Below are 20,398 nucleotides of genomic sequence, written 5' to 3'. Positions count from 1 at the left end.
TTAGAGATCTGATGTACATCATGAGGGCTATAGTTAATAAAAATGTATTGTCTTTGGGATTTTTGTTAAATAAGTAGATTTTAGCTGTTCCTGTCACACACAAAAAATGTAACTCTGTGAGATGGTAGATATGTTAATTTGCTTCACTATAGTAACCAGTTTACTGTCTATACGTATCCTTCAGGTCATGTGGTCAACCTCAAATATATAAAATAAAATTTAAAGAAGAAAAGTTTGTCTTCAATCCAGAAAGAACCACTATTACCATTTTTTGGTACTCCATTCCAAAATATTCCATGAATATACACTTGTTCAATCAAACTTAATTTTAGACTTTATACTTGAACATTCAAAGCACTTAAAAAATTATAGAAAAGTGTCTGTGTGACTCCCTGTCTGCAGAGCACAGGCTGCATCTCCACTAACACACACACCACCAGTGCTTTATACAGAGTCCTTGTTCACCTTTAATCTGATGCCGTGGGTGAGCCTGAGTTGTCCTGTGGTCCGCATTCGTGACCAGGTGTCTTTCTCACCCACTGGTTTCAACAAAGATGTTACTGGGTTATAGAAGGCTGGGATGGAAACAGGATACCAAGTTCACATGAAGACAGTATCTGAAAAGAGAGGTAATTTACTTTAACATTTTCAAAAGAAGATTCATATCCATATTGCGAAGAAACAAAGAACAAAACCTTCACTCCAAACTTCTCTACCTAGTTGCAAAGTATTTGAAGGGAAAGCTCACTAAGAAAGCTAGTCTCATAGATCCCAGAACTATTACTGTGTATGGCCAGAGGGCTGCAGACACAAGGCAAATGGGCACACCACATAAGACTGGGAGATCTAAGGCTGGAGCTGCTCAACTCTCTAGAGACCTGACTCCAGCCTCTCGTCACACTGGCTAGAAGTCAAGCATGAATGGTAACACCCTGCCCTGAACACTACTCGAGACACTCACTGCTCATCAGCAGCTTATACTTAAAGCTGGCCTGGAAACCTCCTTCTGGAGCCCGGAGCGCTTTCTTGATCTGCTGCCTTATCTCGCTGACAGTTTGAATCCCAGCACCTTCAAATTTGGCCACTTCCAAGGCAGAATTAAACATTCCCTATGGGTATAGCAAGATAAAAACACACAAGAAAAATCATATATGCTTTACTTCTTACCTCAAACATACATTCTTGGTTAAAGAACAAAAACAACTCACTGAAAGGTGATAAAATAATCAAAATGTATCTGCCCCTGAAAGTGGAATTACTACCACAAAAAGAATATAACTCTTTCATTTTTCCCAAAATAATCATGTGCGTTCATGGGCATGCTCATCACTGCTGTCTGTGTGGAATTGAAGATTGAAGAGGGATTTACTGGACTGCACTGGCCTAGGCAGCCTTTGCTGGCATCTCTCAGCCTAGACTGCAGCCCAGATCCTTTTACTCAGGTGCATGCACTTAGAACATGAAAACAGCAAGATAAAGGCTGGTGGCATTATTACATTATATTGCAAGAACACTTAATGATCTTACTATGTATTTTAATAGAAACATCCCCACTAATGAAATTGTCAATAAATACTGCTCAAACCACCTTCCCCAAATACTGAAAAACTGTACATCCATTTTTCTACCCTTGCCAAGTTGTCTGCAAATGCTCTATTTTTCTACTGAATGGTTAGACAAACTTGTGATTTTTTTTCCCTTTCTTAACACAAATCAAAAAAGTAGGAAACAAAACCCAGTGGATAAAATGACATTTTTTTTTTTTTCTTGAGACGGAGTCTTGCTCTGTCGCCAGGCTGGAGTGCAGTGGCGTGATCTCGGCTCACTGCAACCTCCACCTCCCAGGTTCGAGAGATTCTCCTGCCTCAGCTTCCCAAGTAGCTGGGACTACAGGCGCACACCACCACGCCCAGCTAATTTTTTTGTATTTTAGTAGAGACGAGGTTTCACTGTGTTGGCCAGGATGGTCTTGATCTCCTGACCTCGTGATCTACCTGCCTCGGCCTCCCAAAGTACTGGGATTACAGACATGAGCCACCGTGCCCAGCCCCAAAATGACATATTTTCAATATGGGTTTCTGTAGCAGTCTCACATGGTAGTCATGAATAACAGCCTCAATTCCTAAATAGCTCTGTTTTACTACTGCTTTTTTGGGCATATTTAAGTAACACAACATAAGGGAGCAAACAAAACATGAAGTTTATAAAAGATTTCAAATACTTGTGTAAAAACATGAGGCCCTTATTCTAGAAGTATTTCATTCCTTTTCTCAAACAATATGGGCATTTATAAATATGAGAAGATGTAGATACACAAACCTTAATAAATGAAGTGTTCTTGAAAATTTTATATGTAAAACCAGTTAGCTTTAATTTCTTAACAATTTTTATGGATTTATCCAGATCAAGGACAATTCCTGTGGCAGCTATCCAAAAATCAGGCTAACAGCAACCCCAGAATTTGAAAATAGGAATAATATCAGCAAGAGAAAAACTTCAATTCTATGTGACATAATAAATTACCGAAGTGAATTTAACTTACAATTAGCTGAGAAAAACAAGAAAGACCATCTGAACTTGCAACCCAGTGGTTTGACAAAAGCAATCCAAAACTTTAAAGTTGGTAAGCCAAACTAACAAGAGTGACTTGAGGCCAGACGTGGTGGTTCATGCCTGTAATCCTGGCTCTTTGGGAGGCCAAGGCGGGCAGATCACCTGAGGTCAGGAGTTCGAGACAAGCCTGGCCAACATGGCGAAACCCCGTCTCTACTGAAAATACAAAAATTAGCTTGGCATGGTGGTGCACATCTGTACAATCCCAGCTACTCAGGAGGCTGAGACAGGAGAACTGCTTGAACCCAGGAGGTGGAGGTTGCAGTGAGCCAAGATTGCGCCACTGCACTCCAGCCTGGATGACAGAGCGAGACTTTGTCTAAAAGAAAAAAAAAAAAAAAAAACAGGGAGACTTGAGTACTTTCCTGAGAGTGATTTCAGAGGAACATAATTAGACTATAATGATCTATTTGGAATGAAATGGAAAAGAAAAATAAAGTTGCAATGTTTAGGAAATTAAAATTTGAACCTCCAGGGCAGATTCCATCTGCTCATTATTCTGGTTTCTTCTCTGTTAAATGAGACCAATAAACCCTGCCCTGTCTGACTGGTCAAATGAAAATGTAGTGAACAGACTGCTACCCCAGCACGGCTGCAGGGGGTCGGATGTCTGGCTAGTCTCCGATGGCTCCTCACAACCTCATATAGTGGTTAGCACATGGTGAGCACTGCTTAAGTACTTGCTTAGATAAATCCAAAAGATGCACAAAAAATAGGAAATGTCTTCAGTACCATTGTAATTCTTCCACTTCCCGTCCTCTACTCCCACACCCTACTGAAAAGGATGTAGGAAGATTAAAAGGAAAGGGAAATTTACTTTATATTACTAAAAATGAGTAATTTTCAACTTAAAGTCTCATGTATGTAATAACCCACATTCAGCCAGTCTGTAAAAGAAATCATCCAAGATAGTTACCATTATGCCACTGACAGTCTATTGCCAAGAAACCAGTTCCCTGTGAAGTGATAGGGCCTTAAAGGAAAAGGAAAAAAAGAAATATAGCAAACCACAAATTTTAGATTCTAGTTTTACACAATGGATAGGGACATTTACATTTGGATATAGATTTACTCCAAACCACCTCCCTGCTCCCAGAAAAGAGAAAAATCTTAGGAATGGAATTTTATGAAAGGAAAAGCACAAAGCTATAATGATGCAGCCTGTAAGGCTTAGTATCAGCAATAAGCAAGTTATTGTAATCATATTTTACCCCAAAAGGCTGCTCTGCAATGCATGTGCTGTGGGGTTTACTTTAGAAGCCTTTGTCTTCCATTGTGGTCTTTGATATAATAGAGCGGGATGGTCTGAAACCTCCTCCACCCTACAGAAAATATGATTGGATCTTGGGGCTTGAGGATTTTCTTATACCAGCGATGTTTCTTCAGATGCATCTGATGGGACAAGAGGGTAAGATGATTGATGGAGGGGAAATCCACAGAGCCTCAGGCACCAAATACGCAGCAAAGGGACCCACCTGCACGTATCCAACATTGCCTTCACTGTTGCCCAAGCCACCCAGGATAATGGGGTAATAGGGGTCAAAGATATGCACAGATTCACAGAGAATATTTTCAATCCCAATGGGGACATACATCCCAGATGGAAAACCCTCATACTGAACTCTAGCTTGATCATCTTGATCTTCAAATTCTGCACTATTCAGCTATACATGACAGGAAAAAACCCATATGCCGTTATCTGTAATCAACATAACATTAATATGAACAAATGAGCAATTTCTTTTTTTTTATTATTATACTTTAGGGTTTTAGGGTACATGTGCACAATGTGCAGGTTTGTTACATATGTATCCATGTGCCATGTTGATTTCCTGCACCCATTAACTCGTCATTTAGCATTAGGTGTATCTCCTAATGCTGTCCCTCCCCCCTCCCCCCACCCCACAACAGTCCCCAGAGTGTGATGTTCCCCTTCCTGTGTCCATGAGTTCTCATTGTTCAATTCCCACCTATGAGTGAGAACATGCGGTGTTTGGTTTTTTGTCCTTGCGATAGTTTACTGAGAATGATGTTTTCCAGTTTCATCCATGTCCCTACAAAGGACACGAACTCATCATTTTTTATGGCTGCATAGTATTCCATGGTGTATATGTGCCACATTTTCTTAATCCAGTCTATCGTTGTTGGACATTTGGGTTGGTTCCAACTCTTTGCTATTGTGAATAGTGCCGCAATAAACATACGTGTGCATGTGTCTTTATAGCAGCATGATTTATAGTCCTTTGGGTATATACCCAGTAATGGGATGGCTGGGTCAAATGGTATTTCTAGTTCGAGATCCCTGAGGAATCGCCACACTGACTTCCACAATGGTTGAACTAGTTTACAGTCCCACCAACAGTGTAAAAGTGTTCCTATTTCTCCACATCCTCTCCAGCACCTGTTGTTTCCTGATTTTTTAATGATGGCCATTCTAACTGGTGTGAGATGGTATCTCACTGTGGTTTTGATTTGCATTTCTCTGATGGCCAGTGATGAGGAGCATTTCTTCATGTGTTTTTTTGCTGCATAAATGTCTTCTTTTGAGAAGTGTCTGTTCATGTCCTTTGCCCACTTTTTGATGGGGTTGTTTGTTTTTTTCTTGTAAATTTGTTTGAGTTCATTGTAGATTCTGGATATTAGCCTTTTGTCAGATGAGTAGGTTGCAAAAATTTTCTCCCATTGTGTAGGTTGCCTGTTCACTCTGATGATAGTTTCTTTTGCTGTGCAGAAGCTCTTTAGTTTAATGAGATCCCATTTGTTGATTTTGGCTTTTGTTGCCATTGCTTTTGGTGTTTTAGACATGAAGTCCTTGCCCACGCCTACATCCTGAATGGTATTGCCTAGGTTTTCTTGTAGGATTTTAATGGTTTTAGGTCTAACATATAAGTCTTTAATCCATCTTGAATTAACTTTTGTATAAGGTGTAAGGAAGGGATTCAGTTGCAGCTTTCTACATATGGCTAGCCAGTTTTCCCAGCACCATTTATTAAATCGGGAATCCTTTCCCCATTTCTTGTTTTTGTCAGGTTTGTCAAAGATCAGATAGTTGTAGCTATGCGGCATCATTTCTGAGGGCTCTGTTCTGTTCCATTGATCTATGTCTCTGTTGTGGTACCAGTACCATGCTGTTTTGGTTACTGTAGCCTTGTAGTATAGTTTAAAGTCAGGTAGCGTGATGCCTCCAGCTTTGTTCTTTTGGCTTAGGATTGACTTGGTGATGCGGGCTCTTTTTTGGTTCCATATGAACTTTAAAGTAGTTTTTTCCAATTCTGTGAAGAAAGTCATTGGTAGCTTGATGGGGATGGCATTGAATGTATAAATTACCTTGGGCAGTATGGCCATTTTCACGATATCGATTCTGGTACCATTCCTTCTGAAACTATTCCAATCGATAGAAAAAGAGGGAATCCTCCCTAACACATTTTACGAAGCCAGCATCGTCCTGATACCAAAACCTGGCAGAGACATAACCAAAAAAGAGAATTTCAGACCAATATCCTTGATGAACATTGATGCAAAAATCCTCAATAAAATACTGGCAAACCGAATCCAGCAGCACATCAAAAAGCTTATCCACCATGATCAAGTGGGCTTCATCCCTGGGATGCAAGGCTGGTTCAACATACGCAAATCAATAAATGTAATCCAGCATATAAACAGAACCAAAGACAAAAACCACATGATTATCTCAATAGATGCAGAAAAGGCCTTTGACAAAATTCAACAACCCTTCATGCTAAAAACTCTCAATAAATTAGGTATTGATGGGACGTATCTCAAAATAATAAGAGCTATCTACAACAAACCCACAGCCAATATCATACTGAATGGGCAAAAACTGGAAGCATTCCCTCTGAAAACTGGCACAAGACAGGGATGCCCTCTCTCACCGCTCCTATTCAACATAGTGCTGGAAGTTCTGGCCAGAGCAATCAGGCAGGAGAAGGAAATAAAGGGTATTCAATTAGGAGAAGAGGAAGTCAAATTGTCCCTGTTTGCAGATGACATGATTGTATATCTAGAAAACCCCATTGTCTCAGCCCAAAATCTCCTTAAGCTGATTAGCAACTTCAGCAAAGTCTCAGGATACAAAATTAATGTACAAAAATCACAAGCATTCTTGTACACCAATAACAGACAAACAGAGAGCCAAATCATGAGTGAACTCCCATTCACAATTGCTTCAAAGAGAATAAAATACCTAGGAATCCAACTTACAAGGGATGTGAAGGACCTCTTCAAAGAGAACTACAAACCACTGCTCAATGAAATAAAAGAGGATACAAACAAATGGAAGAACATTCCATGCTCATGGGTTGGAAGAATCAAATGAGCAATTTCTAAGTAAAGGAACTGTGGACAGAATTATGTAGGCTTTATCCTATTAAAAATACTACACATTTAGCCGGGCACGGTGGCTCATGCCTGTAATCCCAGCACTTTGGGAGGCCAAGGCAGGTGGATCACTTGAGGTCAGGAGTTCGAAACCAGCATGGCCAACATGGTGAAACCCCATCTCTACTAAAAATACAAAAATTAGCTGGGCGTGGTGGCACGTGTCTGTAGTCCCAGCTACTTGGGAGGCAGAGGTGAGAGAATCACTTGAACCCGGGAGACGGAGGTTGCAGTGAGTCAAGATCATGCCACTGCACTCCAGCCTGGGCAATAGAGCAAGACTGCATCTCAAACAAACAACAGCAACAAAAAAAACCCTACACATTTTACCTCTACAGTCTGCTCAGAATATGTCCCAACCGTTTTCTTCTCTGCTGCTCCAAGGGACAGCAAACGTAGATTACTCTGTGGAGCCCTGTGTGCCCGAACACTGGAAACGTCCCCAGTCCACACCTTTTTTTCCTTTCTCTCCAAACAATTCTGTCACACTTTTCCCGTCTGTAAACACCCAACACCGCCCTAACCTTCACTCAGCTGATGGCTGTTTCCTGATTCACTCCCAAACCGAAAGAACCTTCACAGTCACCCCTCTACCCGGGTTTCCTCGCTTATCCAGCCTTATCAGAGCCCTGACCTGGCCCATAGGGGAGCTATGTGTGGCTATTTAAATTAAAATTAATTACAATTACATAATATTTAAAATGCAGTTCCTCAATCACACTGGCCACATTGGAAGTGGTCCATATCAACCTGCTGCCAGAGTTACAGTATTGGGAAGTACAGACGTGCATCTCCATGATGACAGAAAGTTCTACAGTCAGCTCAGGCACAGATGATTTGTCAATGTCTGCTCAGGGCCACACATCACTTGCTCAGTAGACACCATCCACTCTTGGACTTTATTCCAACAGCTCTTCCCTCTGTTACCTCTCTTATCTCAAAACCTTTTGATTCCACTTCTTCCACCAACAATTGCTGCATTTCTGTGCTGCTCTCTGCAGCAAAACCCCACAAAAGTTTTCTGCAGTCACAGCCTCCAGTTCCCCTGCTCCAGTTCTCCTACATCCATGAAAATTGGTGCTTGCCAAAATCGCTGAAGGCCTCCGTGCCCCTCCTCCAGTGGTCAACTCTGCCTTCACCATAGTTAACATGGCAGTGGGATCTGAACAACATGTCACCTCCATGTACAGCTGGCCTCCCACGTGCCTGCATGCTCACACTGCTTCTTCCTCCTGGGCACTGCTGAGGCCTCATGGCTGCAGTCACCCCCTCTCACCCACACCAGTCCTGCTCCTCCGGCTCACTCTGCACTCACTCCCCGGCCACCTCACAGGTTGAAGTGGCATCTACATGCTGAGGGCTGTACATCTAAGTCCCTGGCCAGACATCTGACACTCCACTTGTCTGCATGACACCCAGCTGACCCAAACATCATCTTCCCAAAGCTGCATCTGCAGAGGGTTTCCTGTCTAATAAAACAACCCATCCTTCCAGGAACTTCCAGTCGCCATCCTCATTTCCTCTTACACACTCCACATTCAGTCTACCAGGAAATCCTACTGACCCAGCTTGCAAATAAAGTCTGGCAGTCATCTCTACTGCCAGCCCTCTGGTTTGTGCCACTCAACTGATCTCTTGGCAGAGTGATCTGATGAACTGAATATATTTCCTCTGCTCAAAACCCTCCAAGGACTCCCATTTCAGAGTGTAAAATTCAGTCTTTTCCAATGGCCCACAAGGCTCTAGGTAACTTTAAATTGTAAAAGCTATGAGCCAGGTGTGGTAGCATGCACCTGTAGTCTCAGCTACTCAGGAGGCTGAGGCAGGAGGATGGTTTCAACACAGGAGATCGAGGCTGCTGTGAGCTATGATCGTGCTACTGCACTCCAGCCTGGGTGACAGCAAGTTCCTGTTTCCAAACAACAAGAAAACAAAACAAAACAAAAAAAATGGATAGAATAGTGACAATAAAAATGGAGAAAAAGTAGGCTGACTCAGGAAATGCTTAGAAAGTACAGCCATACCTCAAAGATATTGTGGATTTGATTCGAGACCACCACAATAAAGCAAATATTGCTATAAAGCAAGTCACACAAATTGTTTTGTTTCCTTGTGAATATGAAGTTATATTAGCTTGGTGTGATGGCTCATGCCTATAATCCCAGTACTTTGGGAGACGAAGGCGGGAGGTCACTTGAGCCCAGGAATTGTGAGATCAACCTGGGCATATAGGGAGATCCTCTCTCTATTTTAAAAAAGAAGGTGTGTTTACACTACACTGTAGTCTATTTAAAGTGTGAAATGGCGTTATGTCCTTAATTTTAAAACTGTTGATGCTGGCTGGGTTCGGTGGCTCATGCCTGTAATCCCAGCACTTTGGGAGGCCAAGACAGGCTGATTACTTGAATTCAGGAGTTCGAGACCAGCGTGGACAACATGACAAAACACGTCTTTAAAAATAAAAGAAAGAAAAAAAAGAAAAACAGAAAAACAGAAAGAAAAAGAAGAAAAACTACTTGATGCCCTTACTTGTAGCTCAGTTATTTAAAACAAAGAAAAAAATATAAAAATACTTTATTGCTAAAAATGCTAATGATCATCTGAGCCTTCAGGGAGTCTTAGTCTTTTTGCTGGTGAAGGGTCTTGCCTTGATGTTGTTGGCTGCTGCCTGATAAGGGCGATGGTTGCGGAATATTGAAGTGGTTGTAACAATTTCTTAAAAGAAAACAATGAAATTTGCCACATTAACTGACTCTTCCTTCCATGAAAGATTTCAGTGTAGCATGCGATATTGTTTGATAGCATTTTACCCATAGTAGAACTTCTTTCAAAATTGGAGTCAGTCCTCTCACACCCTGCCACTGTTTTACTATGTTTGTCAATATTCTAAATCCTTTGTTGTAGGCTGAACAATATTCACAGCATTTTCACCAGGAGTAAATTTCATCTCACAAAACCACTTTCCAGGCTCTTTCTGGACCATAGAGTTCTTTCCAGGCTACCTTGTGGCAGTTTGAGAGTCTGGCATCATTTTCTGTTGGGACCCAAGGATCGAGGAGGTGCTTGTGACTAGACTGCCAATGGACCCATCACAAAGTTTAACCCAACCTTGATCCCCGAGTCTTCACAAATGCTCACTGAAGAAAATTCCTAGAACAATTCAGGGTCCTTTCATAACCTCTACTCTGAGGTGTTAATAAAAAAACTTAGTAACTTAAAAAAATGAGCTGTACACAAATACTGAACAATAATGATACATATGTATGTAAGAAAAATATATACTTTGACATAAGTAAGAAACGGTGAGTTGATAATTGGATAGAATGGTGGACCGAGTGATAGATATGTAATAAAGCAAATATAACAATGATAATTGTACAATCTAAGTGGTTGGACTATAAATATGCATTTCCCACAACCTTTTTATATGTTTAAACAGTTTTATAATAACATATTAGGGAAACTGTTTGTCTCAAGGAAATAGAGATTGTGATATATTCTAGTACAATGAAGTATAATCATGTAAAATAAAAGATTTTACTTCTGGCAATTAAAGTTAATCATATTAGAACACTGTCTAGGAATGGTTGGAAAATAATATTTTATTTTCTAATATATTTATGTCATCTGTCAATCAGAATTACACTGACTTTAAAAAGCAATAATATGACTATATTCATGATGAAATATAGCCTAAGAACAAAATAACGCACAAAAATAATCTCAGATTGCTTATTATTTTTCAGAAGGCTGTATTTTTAGTCTTAGGCTATTGGTTTGTCTTATATTGCAGGATTTTAAAAAAATGATTAGTTCCCAGCACTTTGGGTGGCTGAGGTGGGCAGATCACAAGGTGAAGAGATTGAGACCATCCTGGCCAACATGGTGAAACCCCCTCTCTACTAAAAATACAAAAATTAGCTGGGCATGGTGGCCCATGCCTGTAGTCCCAGCTACTCAGGGGGCTGAGGCAGGAGAATCGCTTGAACTCCAGAGGTGGAAGTTGCAGTGAGCCGAGGTGGTGCCACTGCACTCCAGCCTGGTGACACAGTGAGACTCCGTCTCAAAAAAAAAAAAAAAAGTAGTTGTGGGGCTGGGCGCAGTGGCTCACGCCTGTAATCCCAGCACTTTGGGAGGCCACGGTGGGTGGATCACGAGATCAGGAGTTCAAGACCAGCCTAGCCAAGATGATGAAACCCCCATCTTTACTAAAAATACAAAAAAATTGACTGGGCACAGTGGCTCACGCCTATAATCCCAGCACTTTGGGAGACTGAGGAGGGTGGATCACGAAGTCAAGAGATCAAGACCTACCTGGCTAATATGGTGAAAGCCCATCTCTACTAAAAATACAAAAAATTAGCCAGGCATGGTGGCACGTGCCTATAGTCCCAGCTACTCAGTAGGCTGAGGCAGGAGAATCACTTGAACTCAGGAAGTGGAGGTTGCAGTGAGCCAAGATCATGCCACTGCACTCCAGCCTGGGCAACAGAGTGAGACTCCTCAAAAAAAAAAAAAAAGCCAGGTGCGGTGGCTCATGCCCGTAATCCCAGAACTTTGGGTGACCGACGTGGGTGGATCATGAGGTCGGTAGTTCAAGACCAGCCTGGCCAACATGGTGAAACCCCGTCTCTACTAAAAATACAAAAATTAGCCAGGTGTTGTGGAGTTTGCCTGTAATTCCAGCTACTCTGGAGGCTGAGGTAGGGAATTGCTTGAACTCGGGAGGTGGAGGTTGCAGTGAGCCTGGATCACACCACTGCACTCCAGCCAGGGTGACAGAGCTAGACTCCATCTCATTATGGGTGTGACATTGAAAACTGGTACTTTTCTAATGAAATAGGAGAAGATACAGATGTAATATCTCTGAGCATAATTAAAGTCCTCTAATCAAGACTGTTAACTGAAAGGTTTGTTTAAAAATTATTAATTTTTATTAAAAAATACACTTATCTTTTAAACTTATCCACTGAAAAGTCCTGGAAGCATTAAACAAAACAGAAGCAGAAAGCACCTTGGTGCCGTAAGTTTGGGTTCTCCATATCATCATTCACTAAAGGGAATCAAAGCTTCTTGGAGAAATGGCTGCTTTCTGGCTGCAGGCAGGCAATGTGCAAAATCAATCTAGAGCATCTCGTCATACTGGAATGCAAGGGCACTTTTATACACCCCAGGGTCATGTCCATAGGATCCAAGAAGCAACTTGAAGGAGGACCCACTATCCAAACATGAATATAAGCATCAATAATATTGATGACCACAAGCCAGGCACGGTGGTTCACACCTGTAAGCCCAACACTTTGGGAAGCCAAGGCAGGTGGATTGCTTTAGCCCAGGTGTTCAAGACAAGCCTGGGCAACGTGGTAAAATCCTCTATCTACCAAAAATAGAAAACAAAAAAATTAGCTAGTCGTAGTAGCTTGTGTCTGTAGTCCCAGCTACTTGAGAGGCTGAGGTGGCAGGGTCACCTAAGCCCAGGAGTCTGAGGATGTGGTTAGCTGTGACTATGCCACTGCACTCCAGCCTGGGCCATAAAGCAAGTTCTGTCTCAAAAACAAACAAAAATAATGATGATGATGATGATGGTGACTGCAATGAGCAGGTGCACACCTGATATGTTTAAATCGTTGAGCTTATAATGATATTAAAGCATGCAGTCAATAGAATAAATACGTTATCCAGATATTGGAATTAGCATAAAAAGACTACAGTATTCCCCCTTTATCTGTGGGGCATACTTTGGAAGGCCTCCAGTGGATGTCTTAAACCATGGATAATACTGAACCCTACATTAGCACTTACCACACACTGTGGCTGTAACTTTTGAAGTTTGAGGTACAAAAGTGAAACTAGCAAGAATTTGTTTTTCCTTTTCCACAATTATACAAATAAAAGATTAGTTCTTACCCTAGATGTTAGCAATCTCAGCATATCTTTTTCCTCATTAAGTGGAAAAGTTTCTGCTTTTCAGTCACTGAAAGCACTTTCACATTTCTCTTTTGTATATCTGAATTGCCAGCATCATTACTATTGCATATTGGGACCATTACTAGGTAAAATAAGGGTTACTTGAACACAAACCCTGCGATACTGAGATAAGTCCATCTGATAACTTAGATGGCTGCAAGTGCCTAATGAGCAAGAAGCAGGAAGCAGGAATTGTGCATCTGCCGAGCAAAGGGATGTGTCACATCCTGAACCAGATAGAGCAGAAAGGCGGGAGGTTGCATCACATTCCTCAGAACAACGCATGACTTAAAATGTATAAACTGTTTACTTCTGGAGTTTTATATTTAATATTTTTTGGCTGTGGGTGACTGAAAGTGAGGAAAGTAAAGACACAATAAGGGGATACTACTATATTATAAACATGCTCAGGGACTGAAATAAAAATAAAATTGAGTAAACAGATGTGAAGTCTCAGCAGAGATAAAAACTTTAAAAAAATAAAAATTCTAGTACTTAAAAATACAACATCTTACAGAAAAATTTCATCAGACTGAGAAGAGGCAGGAGAATAATTCCCAAAATTAATTTTTACAAAGTCAATCCATTTTTAATTTCTTCAAGTACTTTCTAGGATTTTAGGAAACCATATTACTACTTAGAAAACTGGCAAATAAAAGAGTAACTGATAAATAGAAAATGGTAAATAAAGGGAAAGAATCACATATTCTACCTTTTCACTACAATCAGTACCTCATGGTAACCAAAGAGACAGTGAAGAAAAACTATCTACAAAAATTTTCTATTTAATATATGAAAGAAGAATAATACAATTAAAACAGCTCCATTTGTTGACCTCTAATTTAATCAAGTTTGAAGGTTATCATCCCTTATGCTCTTGGTTTGGTTCAGCCAGGAAAACCGCCAATTAAGTATTTTAGAAATAAACAGTTTAATATAAGAATTAGTGCTTACATTTATGTGCATGTAAGCAAAAAAAATGAAGGTTTGGCAGGCTGCCTACAGAAAGTCAGAAACACAATCACAAATGGCATCAGCCGAAAACACTGATATAGGAGCGAAAGCTCATCAAAGAGTCCAGGAAACTTCTGTATTCCCCAGGATTATGAAGTACACGCTTGTGTGATGTCTATGTTGGGGCTATATCTGGATACTAGAATTGCTGAGAAGAACCTTGTTAAAAAAATCTCTGGGCTGGGTGCAGTGGCTCACGCCTGTAATCGCAGCACTTTGGGAGGCCGACGCGGGCAGATCATGAGGTCAGGAGATCGAGACCATCCTGGCTAACATGGTGAAACCCTGTCTCCACTAAAAAAAAAAAAATTAGCCGAGCATGGTGGCATGTGCCTGTAGTCCCAGCTACTTGGGAGGCTGAGGCAGAAGAATTTCTTGAACCCGGGATGTGGAAGTTGCAGTGAGTTGAGATAGCACCACTGCATTCCAGCCTGGGCAACAGAGAGTGACTGTGTCTAAAAAAAAAAAAGTCATTAGAATGATGGGGCCTGGAAAAACCAATTTTGGGTCACGAATACACATTCAAAAGTAGATTAGAACATTTATAAGCTTAAATTTGAAATTTTGAAAATATTTTCTTTTAATCTGTATGAGTCTGAATATTTGCCTTTCCTTAATAATTTTGAAATTAGTACTAATCAAAGGGGCTGGCAATCATGGCAAGTGGCTATTAATGACTGATTTAAAAAATAATACTAATTGCATTCATTAATTCCTTTATACATTTTTAAAAGTCCTCCAACATGTTTTCTTATTCTCGTTTGCTCATAATCTTCAATATCCATATTCTCTGATCTGTATTTTGATCTTTTAGAATACCTGTTTAGTATCCCTTATGCAAAATGCATGGAACCAGAAGTACTTTGGATTTGGGATTTTTTTCAGATATTGGAATATTTGCATTATACTTACCAGTTGAGCATACCTATTCTCCTTTGCAACAGAGTGCTAACATTCTCTTCTGTCTTTTTTGTTTTGTATGGAAGTCTATTTCCATCTTCTTCTGGAAATTAACATCTATGCCAGCAACAGTTCTCTAAATTTGTCCCATTTTTCATGTTTCCTTCTTCAAAGATCTCTTGAGAGTTTTGGTTTCTGTGCCCCACTTAATTTTTCTTTAGAATCTTTAGCTAGTTGTCCAGTCCCAAGAAACCCATCAAACTTCACATGTCTTTACTGACAAATGGACATTGCATTTCTCATTGATTTCACTGATCTCTGGGGAGGCATGCTCCATGAAGGCAGCACTTTTATTTCCAGTGAAAAAGGCACAGGCAATATGGGAAAGGCATTTCTGAATTTCAGGACCAGTCCTAAAATTGAGTTTGGGTCAGTTCTCTCTAGAAAATATTCTATTTTATTTACAAAGCAAAATTATTTTATTCCTTACAATAATATCAGAGACAGTTTTGCTACTATTTACATTCTGTCTTTTGCTCTAAGGCAGATAATCAACTGTGGGAGGAGGAGATCTTTGAAATAAATTTATTCTGTACCCTATGGACAGACACAAATTCTTTGGAGGCCTTTAGTTATATCTCCCTAAGAACTATGAGGGAAGATAATAGGGAACTGACTTCAAAAAATTTTGTTCTTTTTTTTTGAAAACTCAACTCATTTATGCTCTCCAGTGTCTTATCTCCATACTGCTCTGTGTTTTACTTCTGAATCAATCCTCCTTCCCTCCCAAATATTTTCGGTGTGACTTCTGGAAACCTCATTAGAGGACATCGACTCCATTTCTTTGCTTTAATTAAAATTCACCTATCTCTATGGGACATTGCTTCCCTTGACATTTGCTCCACTGAAGGCTAGTCATTTTCCCAAAGGCTAAGGTGTCATAGAATTTATTTAATAGAGGTGGGTTGGCATAATTTTAGCTCCATATTTCCTATTCCCAACCACTATTCCTCTATTTTAATACAAAAGCCCCTTCTTTACTGTCTACCCATCTAACTATAATGTCTTCTAACTATAGTGTCTTCTAACAACTGCCACATTTATTCCAGAACTTCCTCTCCACCCAAGCAATGTCATTTTCTCATTTGGCCTCCCTTTCACACTCGTGGTTGGCTCATCCAACACCTTAACCTCATAGGTTCTTTGTTTCCTCAGCTCTGAGACTTTTTCTTGAATTCAGCCTTCCACTGCCTGTGTCTTAGACATTTTTTAATGGCCTCAACTGTTCCATGTAAAGAACCATAAGCTTAAATATCCATATTCTCTTACCCTTATTTTGATCTTTTAAAATACTTGTTGAGTATCCCTTATTGAAAATATGTGGGACCAGAAGTATTTTGGATTTTGGATATTTTTCAGATTTTGGAATATTTGCATTATACTTACCAGTTGAGTATCCTTAATTTGAAAATCTGAAATCTGAAATGCTCCAATGAACATTTCCTTTGAGCATCATGTAAGTGCTTAAGCACTTTCAGATTTTGAAGCATTTCAGATTTCAGATTTTCAGATTTTCAGATTAGGGATATTCATTGTTTGGCTGCCTTGGCTTGGGGCCACAATTTTATCTCCTGCTAGGGCAGGCTCTTCAGATCCACTTCTTCCAGCTGCTTCAGTGTAGGGAAGTAGTTGGCAGGCTTACTGTGAAGCTCCTCCCAGACTTTAGCCAACTTCAATCTCAAGCCACAGGCAGAGAGTCTTCTTAGTGTAGTTATAGTCCTTTCCTGCCCTGTTTTATGTTGGTTAGCTCCAGCTTGAGTTCCTCTCTTGGAGCCTTTACTAAAAGTAGCAAGAAGCAAGCATCTTATACCAAACACTTGAAATGTTTTCCTCCATGTTCTTTGGAGTTAGAGGTTCAGATGCCATGTGCTCTACCTTCCATGACATCATAGACGGTGGTTTTAACAAACATTTGTCCATGGCCTAGCAAAACTCACCAGCTTTATCACTGTCACATGCTGGGGAATTCTGAGTAAATGCCACGTATTTCAGATTCTCTTCTGTTCAGCTCCTCTTCCAGGTACAAAGTTTTGTGTTAGTTAAGATACAGGTTTGGTGGCTATGATAGAAGTTCAAAATAAGAGTGGCTTAGGGAAGAAAAGAGACTATTTCCCAGTCACATAATAGAACAAGTTATTAAGGTGGTATAGCTTTACAGGGAGGTCAGTGCTTGGGTATCTTCTATTTTTCTTTTATCCAATCACTACGGCATGGCTTTTGTGGCCCAAAAGAGCTACTCACCACATCTGCATGTTAGCTAGGGAAAGGGGAAAATACTCCATTCACTGACACGCAGCAGTCACCAAAGCTGGTCACATGACTATTGAGAAGGTGCAAGGGCAGCTGGGAAAGCTGCAATGCATTCTGGTTATTGGTGAGAAGGCAGCCACTCTCATCTACTCTGATATTGAGAATTACATATGATTGCCTTTAATTTTTATGTTAAGCTTATTATGTGAGTTGGAACATTAAAGAAAAAATACACAAACAAACTAGAGAATATTTTCCACTCCATTCATGTGACTGCCAGTCTTTGATGGAGTTTCAGTCTGACAGAGATGAGAGGCAGAGCTCACAGGATAGAAAGATTTGAATTTGACTTTACTTTTAAATGCTTTCTTAATAGCTGAGTCAAAAAGTTAAGTTAAAAAAAAAAACTTGTTTAATTTTTCCCTCTGTCTGTAGGTAGCCCTGCATTAACATTATCATGAATACATTCCATTTAAAGACCTCCTTGAAAAGACAGTTCACAAATTGCTTCTATTAATGTTTCTCAGTTTTCTAGCCAAAATAAATATCTCAAGTTGTGCATTTCCTTTACGTAACAGTGTGCAGTTGTGATAAACAAATTATATATGGAACTGACATGATCCTACAACATAAACTCTTTGAGAACTGAGGCTGTGCATTTTTTAGATTAGTAGATACTTTGCAATTTTTTTAATGGAGTTTCACTCTTCTGCCCAGGCTGGAGTGCAGTGGCATCATCTCAGCTCACTGCAACCTCTGCCTCCTAGGTTCAAGTGATTCTCCTGCCTCAGTCTCCCGAGTACCTGGGATTACAGGCACGCGCTACCATGCCCGAATACTTTTTGTATTTTTAGTAGAGACGGGGTTTCACCATGTTGGCGAGGCTGGTCTCGAAATCCTGACCTCAAGTGATCTGCCTGCCTCAGTCTCACAAAGTGCCGGGATTACAGGCGTGAGCCACCTTGCCTGGCAATCTTCTTTCAACTTAATCAGCCCTTATACACTCAAAGTTACTTGGGTGCATGCTTTCTCATTATCTATTTTCGTCATTGCATATATCTGAGGAAGGATAATGAGACTCTACTATCAGTAGAAGGATGCTTGGATTATCAAGTACAACACTTTATAGCCTATCTTGACTTTTCTCCCAAACTTCATAGAAGAAAAGATGGGATTTTCTGACTCTTTTTAACTTCCTAGGACTAGAGAGCCAGGAAGACAGAAAAAAGGGGCAAAAGGGGCCTTACTTTTAACTTGGTACAAAGTTTATAATGGGAACATAATAGTTCTGGAAAGCAGAATAGAAGAGTCTTATTAAAGAAACCAAGACAGGGAGCTTCATTAACATTCTGCTCTTGAACTCATGCTTTTATTATATACTTATGTGTAGGGCTATTCTGAGGGCCTACTGTTCATTTTTTCAAATTCATATTTTAATGTATTTACATAGGTAATTTACATGACATTATTTTTAGAAATCATGACCTATTTCAACCTGTCATTGTTATCTATGGCTTAATTTCTGTGAAAAGCAATGAAGTCTGTCTGCAATATAGCAGTGATGATCTCTAATTTTGTAGTTCTCTAACTTGTTCACACATTTAGAATGACCTTTTATGCCTTTCCAACTATGGCATCTTCTATTGTTATATGATTTGGGTTCAAATATTCACCAATACATAGTGCTTGAAATGCATATTAAAAAAGTATGAACAAGGGAGAAGAGACGTTGATACAGAAGCAGTAATACACAGTGTTCTCAAACAATCCACCTAAGTTGCCATTTCTAATTTCATATCTCATAATTCAAAATCCTGGGGAGCTTCCACTGAATCATTTCTTCTCCTATTCATAAATACCTGGACCCAATACACCAGGGAATACCGGGATCTTGAAAAAAATGAAAGAATGGAATAAAAAATTAGCCTCAGGAAAGCAGCCTAAATATATTTGAAGATGACAGATTGGTAGGTAGGTAGGTAGGTAGATAGATACATACATACATAGATAGATAAATAGATAGATAGATAGATAGATAGATAGATAGATAGATATTCCAAGACTATAAAACTATGAACCAATTTTTAAAATCATATAATCTTCTAATATGCTGGGCTGTGAACATCTGCTTATATAAAATTCGAGACACATTCAAAGAGATCCTTCAGTGATAATTTTTTAATCAGAAGAAAAAAGTTTCAGATGCTACTTGAGAAAAGGACAAAGTATAGGTAGAGTTTCTCTTTTTTGCCAGTTGTTATTACTTAATTACACTATTTTTCTGGCCATAAAATGAACAAAAGGATTCATTCACTTGTCTCATTAGGTATTAAGGATCAGTTGTCAATTCATTCATTTCACACATTTCACTAGTGACACTGAATACTGCAGAGCCAAAGATGAAAGGGGAAGCAATTCACAGGGTGATGAGAAGATGCACGATTGCCATTCAGGTACTGAGAGCTGCAACGGAGGAAGGGTGGTGAGAGCACTAATGAATTCTTGCTATGTTCTGGTCGTTGTCTCATCCTAATAACAGCTCCCTGGAAAAGATATTATTAATCCCTAAAGAAACTAAAATTCAGAGAGATTAAATGACTTTCCCAAAATCACAAAACCAATATGCAATAGAGCCATAAATCCAATTCAGGCCTGCCTCATATCACAATTATTTTCTATCTGCTATGCCAAGTGGCATCCTTGAGTTTTGCAAGATGCCCTCAGTGCCAAGGCATGAGCCCTTACCAGGGAAACTTTTTTTTTTTTTTGACGGAGTCTCACTCTGTAGCCCAAGGTGGAGTGCAGTGGTGCAATCTTGGTTCACTGCAACCTCTGCCTCCCAGGCTCAAGTAATTCTCCTGCCTCAGCCTCCGGAGCGGCTGGAATTACAGGCGTGTGCCACCATACCTGGCAAGTTTTTTGTATTTTAGTAAAGACAGGGTTTCACCATGTTGCCCAGGGCAGTCTCGAACTCCTGAGCTCAGGCGATCCACCCGCCTCGGCCTCCCAAAGTGCTGAGATTCAGAGAAATTTTCATGGAGAGAGGACAGATGGAGTCAGTTCTTGTGGGGTGAACATGAGTACCACAGGCAGACTGAGGTTGGGAAAGATTTTCCAGACAATTGGAAGAGCATGTGAAAGACACAGATTTTGAGAAATGTCAAGTCTAGGGAACTGCAAGCCTTTTGGCACAAGA

The 20,398-nt window shown here is 40.1% G+C and overlaps 1 pseudogene; it reads right to left on the bottom strand.

Moving 5' to 3' along the window:
* Positions 1-351: 351 nt before the first annotated feature.
* Positions 352-7,654, bottom strand: LOC129478521 (ribosome biogenesis protein BMS1 homolog; annotated as a pseudogene).
* Positions 7,655-20,398: the final 12,744 nt, after the last annotated feature.

The sequence above is a fragment of the Symphalangus syndactylus genome, chromosome 3 (genome assembly GCF_028878055.3).
Source record: "Symphalangus syndactylus isolate Jambi chromosome 3, NHGRI_mSymSyn1-v2.1_pri, whole genome shotgun sequence".
Lineage (NCBI taxonomy): Eukaryota > Metazoa > Chordata > Mammalia > Primates > Hylobatidae > Symphalangus > Symphalangus syndactylus.
The sequence above is the reverse complement of the archived record's forward strand: the minus strand, read 5'-3'. Positions and strand labels throughout refer to the sequence as shown.